Here is a 6307-nt window from a genome sequence, read left to right on the forward strand (position 1 = left end):
GTGTGTGTGTGTGTGTGTGTGTGTGTGTGTGTGTGTGTGTGTGTGTGTGTGTGTGTGTGTGTGTGTGTGTGTGTGTGTGTGTGTGTGTGTGTGTGTGTGTGTGTGTGTGTGTGTGTGTGTGGTCCTGATGTCAACACTTTACAGTCCTGGCTCAGCACATCTCACACTGACCGTATCCCACGGAAAGCCTTCATCAGATGGCACACACACACACACACACACACAGAAAGTCGTCATCAGATGGCACACACACACACACACACACACACACACACACACACACACACACACACACACACACACACACACACACACACACAGAGAAAGCCTTTATCAGATGGCCTTGTTGCCTCACAATAACACAAGCGCTATCAGCCAAGCACAGGCTATATCTGGCATCCCTGCCCTATAACAACAATAAATACAGACGGACTGCATCCAGCCTCATTCCAGCACAACACACACACACACACACACACACACACACACACACACACACACACACACACACACACACACACACACACACACACACACACACACACACACACACATGAAGATCTGAACAAGTGGAGCAACTGAACTTCAATCATATTTAAAGCAGTTTGCAGCTCTAGATCGAATCGAAGAGAAACTAGTACAATTTCAACCATCAAATATCAGCAGTGTCTGCATCAGCTACAATCATCTGATCATTCATCATAAATGTGTGTTAAACATTTCCATATATCTGCAAAATACTGGCGAACACAAGTGGCACAGTTTACCCCACTCTTCCGTACCAACACACAATAGAATATGCATTTTAAAATAGTCTTCACATTCTGACTAAAAACTAATAATTAGCATACGTGTAGTTCCTTTTACAGACAAGAATCAGTTTTATGTCCAGGATAACACAAAGACGGAGCATTTGACATTGTATGTAAATGCCACACACACACACACACACACACACACACACACACACACAAGCGCACTCTCAGGTCAGTTGGAGTATAAAAATACCAGAGAGATCAAAGAAACACACTCTGCCCTCACCACACCCACCTAACACACACACAGATTAAACATACACATTACACACACACACACACACACACACACACACACACACACACACACACACTCTCTCTCTCTCCGTCATTCTACGGAAAACCTGCAGGCTTTTTATAGCATCAAATAAACTAAAAACTAAAAATCAAATCAAAATGCTTCGGCTTCCATTTTCAGGATGTGATTAAGATTTGTGTGCTTAAGGTTACAGGAAGTTTGCAGAAGGAAGAAAGAAAAGAAAAGATCCGATTTATTTTATACATTAGATGTTTTGTTGATGTGTGAAACATACTGACTAGCTTTACTGTTGCAGAAATTATTGTGGCTTTTATTAATTTATTTATTTGTGCATAACAGAAAATATGCATTTTTAAAAACACATCACAATAAACATTAAGGTCTATTGAAGAGAATGTTTTCTTTTGTGCTGTAAATGAATCAGATCATGCTAAACGTGTAAACCACTGGCAGTCCACAGATGGTTGTAATAACCTGTTCTGCATTAATAAAAAAAGAATTATAATATAAAGTTAATAAAAAGATTTAATATAGCCTAAAATATTGAACTCGGATGTCCGACCTGTGAAATCGGAGCGCGACGTCACCAAGAAGCCTTAAAGTGCTTAAAACGAGCATAAATAGCGTGTCGAACGTAAAAAGATTATGATGATACCTTTTTTTGATAACTTTTTTTCTGCTTTTCTTCTGCTGTTTTCAAAGCGAACGCCAGCATATTGTGACATTTCTTTCTGTTTTTGCCATAACTGACACAAAATCCCGCTCGTTGTGTTATGACGCCATCACGTGGTCAACATGTGAACGTGACGTGTGAATGTGTGGAGACTCACGAGAAATAACGAGGAAAATAAGAAAGTGTCGCTGTTAAAACCATTCGCGCTATATACAAATAAGTGTTTATGATTATTAGAATATATTAAAATAATTTGAAAACAAGTAGCCTATGCTACCAGTTTGCAATATCCCTGCAAACACAGATCATTCCCCTAACGTTCTCATTTGGTTCTTTTTGGAACCAAATAAGAACGTTCTCTGCAGGTTATTTGTAGATGTTATTTTCATAACCATATTATGCCAATGTGTTCGGAAACACAGTATATTTTGCAGATACAGTTGATTAAAACCTGTATTAGATCAGTCAAAACGTATTATAATTTTTAGATAGGGCCTACATCTTCAAATACATACATTTTTAATTGTATTGGTAAAAATATTGAGCTAATGTTAAGCGTAAAACATAAAGATCATAAATATGTTTGTTACTGCGCGCCCCTGATCTGCACGCGCTTCTCCAGCACGCGCTTACTTCTGTCCTCCACAGAAAGCCGCGAACTCGCGTCATTTAAAAATTAACGGTCATTTCGTTTCGCTGACTAACATTAGTTTATCGACCTCTTTATTGAATAATTCTTCATATTTAATATATATGAGAGAAAATCGTGTAAATCCAGAGATAATTGACACGTCTAATTAAAGAGAACATTAAATGAACCGAGAAGTTTTTGTTTACTGACTAAAAGAGAGAAGCAATTCCCGCTAATACAGTGGTAAGAAATTATTTTAATGTTATATGCTATAGTTAGTCACAATTGTTATTCGTTTTTTAACACAAAATCTGGTACATTGGTAGGCTACAAGTTACGAAATCTTACATAGCTATTAATGTATAAAATCTATTTAATCCTCCACACGACGGTTTATATGCTGGTATTATTTCTGTTGATTAAACAATAAAGTCATGGTTTGTAGTAGTAATTAGTCTACTGATTATTGACGTCCATTATCCGTCTTCAATGCCGCTAATACAGAAGGGAATATGTAAAATAAATATAATGAAGACGCTAATAGGACGTTAGGGGAACGTTCTGGAAACCAAAATAAATAAATAAATAAATAAATAAATAAATAAATAAATAAATAAATAAATATAGGACTGTTTTTGTGCGGATGACACCGGAAGCCTCGACTTTCAAGTTATAAATATGACGCCGCCTTTGGTTTGATATGATTATTAGCTTGCGATTCGAGGGAAACTGTTTAGATAACCGCTTTCTTATTAAATAATTATTGCTTATAAATAGCTAACTTATTTGGATGAATGTCATGAAGATTAGTGACTTTGATTTCGCTAAAAATCTTTGATGCTTTCTGAATAACCTTCTGTTTTAAAACTTCTGAAATATTCTTGGAATGTTATCATAAAAGGCCTATTCCTGAAAAGGAAGGGAAATTCCAAATGTCATATTATCACATGCTTGCCTGTTCAGAATCAATATTACACATTCCAGAGTTGGCATGAAGAGCATCAGTTATTGTTATCATTATTTTAGTTATAGAATGTCAGCGTAATGTCTCTTGCTTCATTGTTTACAGATCTGTGGAGGTTTTATCAGTGGAAAGTGTGTTATCTTGAATTCAGTTTTAAACTCCCTCCGTCCCCAGGCCTGGCTCTCTTTCATGATAAATATAACTCTTTTTACATTGGTGAGTATATCAGTAATGATTCTCTGTAATATATATATTTTTTCAATTATTACATTTATTTGAACAATTATAATGTAGTCAATGTATTGTCCACCCTGTTATTATTTTGTCTTTTGTCCACTCTGGTATTATTCTGTCCACCCTGTTATTATTTTGTCTTTTGTCCACTCTGTTATTATTTTGTCACTCTATTATTATTTTGTCACTCTGTTATTATTTTGTCACTCTGTTATTATTTTGTCCACTCTGTTATTATTTTGTCCACTCTGTTATTATTTTGTCTTTTGTCCACTCTGTTATTATTTTGTCACTCTATTATTATTTTGTCACTCTGTGATTATTTTGTCACTCTGTTATTATTTTGTCCACTCTGTTATTATTTTGTCCACTCTGTTATTATTTTGTCACTCTGTTATTATTTTGTCACTCTGTTATTATTTTGTCCACTCTGTTATTATTCTGTCCACTCTGTTATTATTTTGTCACTCTGTTATTATTTTGTCCACTGTTATTATTTTGTCACTCTGTTATTATTTTGTCACTCTGTTATTATTTTGTCCACTCTGTTATTATTCTGTCCACTCTGTTATTATTTTGTCACTCTGTTATTATTTTGTCACTCTGTTATTATTTTGTCCACTGTTATTATTTTGTCCACTCTGTTATTATTTTGTCACTCTGTTATTATTTTGTCACTCTGTTATTATTTTGTCCACTGTTATTATTTTGTCACTCTGTTATTATTTTGTCACTCTGTTATTATTTTGTCCACTGTTATTATTTTGTCCACTCTGTTATTATTTTGTCACTCTGTTATTATTTTGTCACTCTGTTATTATTTTGTCACTCTGTTATTATTTTGTCCACTGTTATTATTTTGTCCACTGTTATTATTTTGTCACTCTGTTATTATTTTGTCACTCTGTTATTATTTTGTCCACTCTGTTATTATTCTGTCCACTCTGTTATTATTTTGTCACTCTGTTATTATTTTGTCACTCTGTTATTATTTTGTCCACTGTTATTATTTTGTCACTCTGTTATTATTCTGTCCACTCTGTTATTATTTTGTCACTCTGTTATTATTTTGTCACTCTGTTATTATTCTGTCCACTCTGTTATTATTTTGTCCACTCTGTTATTATTTTGTCACTCTGTTATTATTCTGTCCACTCTGTTATTATTCTGTCCACTCTGTTATTATTTTGTCACTCTGTTATTATTCTGTCCACTCTGTTATTATTTTGTCCACTCTGTTATTATTCTGTCCACTCTGTTATTATTTTGTCACTCTGTTATTATTCTGTCCACTCTGTTATTATTTTGTCACTCTGTTATTATTCTGTCCACTCTGTTATTATTTTGTCACTCTGTTATTATTTTGTCACTCTGTTATTATTCTGTCCACTCTGTTATTATTTTGTCACTCTGTTATTATTTTGTCACTCTGTTATTATTCTGTCCACTCTGTTATTATTCTGTCCACTCTGTTATTATTTTGTCACTCTGTTATTATTCTGTCCACTCTGTTATTATTTTGTCACTCTGTTATTATTCTGTCCACTCTGTTATTATTTTGTCACTCTGTTATTATTTTGTCACTCTGTTATTATTCTGTCCACTCTGTTATTATTTTGTCACTCTGTTATTATTCTGTCCACTCTGTTATTATTTTGTCCACTCTGTTATTATTTTGTCACTCTGTGATTATTTTGTCCACTCTGTTATTATTTTGTCCACTCTGTTATTATTCTGTCCACTCTGTTATTATTCTGTCCACTCTGTTATTATTTTGTCACTCTGTTATTATTTTGTCCACTCTGTTATTATTTTGTCACTCTGTGATTATTTTGTCCACTCTGTTATTATTTTGTCCACTCTGTTATTATTTTGTCCACTCTGTTATTATTTTGTCCACTCTGTTATTATTCTGTCCACTCTGTTATTATTTTGTCACTCTGTTATTATTTTGTCACCCTGTTATTATTTTGTCACTCTGTTATTATTCTGTCCACTCTGTTATTATTTTGTCACTCTGTTATTATTTTGTCACTCTGTTATTATTCTGTCCACTCTGTTATTATTTTGTCCACTCTGTTATTATTCTGTCCACTCTGTTATTATTTTGTCACTCTGTTATTATTTTGTCCACTCTGTTATTATTTTGTCACTCTGTTATTATTTTGTCCACTCTGTTATTATTTTGTCCACTCTGTTATTATTCTGTCCACTCTGTTATTATTTTGTCCACTCTGTTATTATTCTGTCCACTCTGTTATTATTTTGTCACTCTGTTATTATTTTGTCACTCTGTTATTATTCTGTCCACTCTGTTATTATTTTGTCACTCTGTTATTATTTTGTCACTCTGTTATTATTTTGTCCACTCTGTTATTATTTTGTCCACTCTGTTATTATTCTGTCCACTCTGTTATTATTTTGTCACTCTGTTATTATTTTGTCCACTCTGTTATTATTTTGTCACTCTGTGATTATTTTGTCCACTCTGTTATTATTTTGTCACTCTGTTATTATTTTGTCACTCTGTTATTATTCTGTCCACTCTGTTATTATTTTGTCACTCTGTTATTATTTTGTCACTCTGTTATTATTTTGTCCACTCTGTTATTATTTTGTCCACTCTGTTATTATTCTGTCCACTCTGTTATTATTTTGTCACTCTGTGATTATTTTGTCCACTCTGTTATTATTTTGTCCACTCTGTTATTATTCTGTCCACTCTGTTATT

The sequence above is a fragment of the Gobio gobio genome (assembly GCF_949357685.1).
Source record: "Gobio gobio genome assembly, chromosome: 2".
Classification (NCBI taxonomy): domain Eukaryota; kingdom Metazoa; phylum Chordata; class Actinopteri; order Cypriniformes; family Gobionidae; genus Gobio; species Gobio gobio.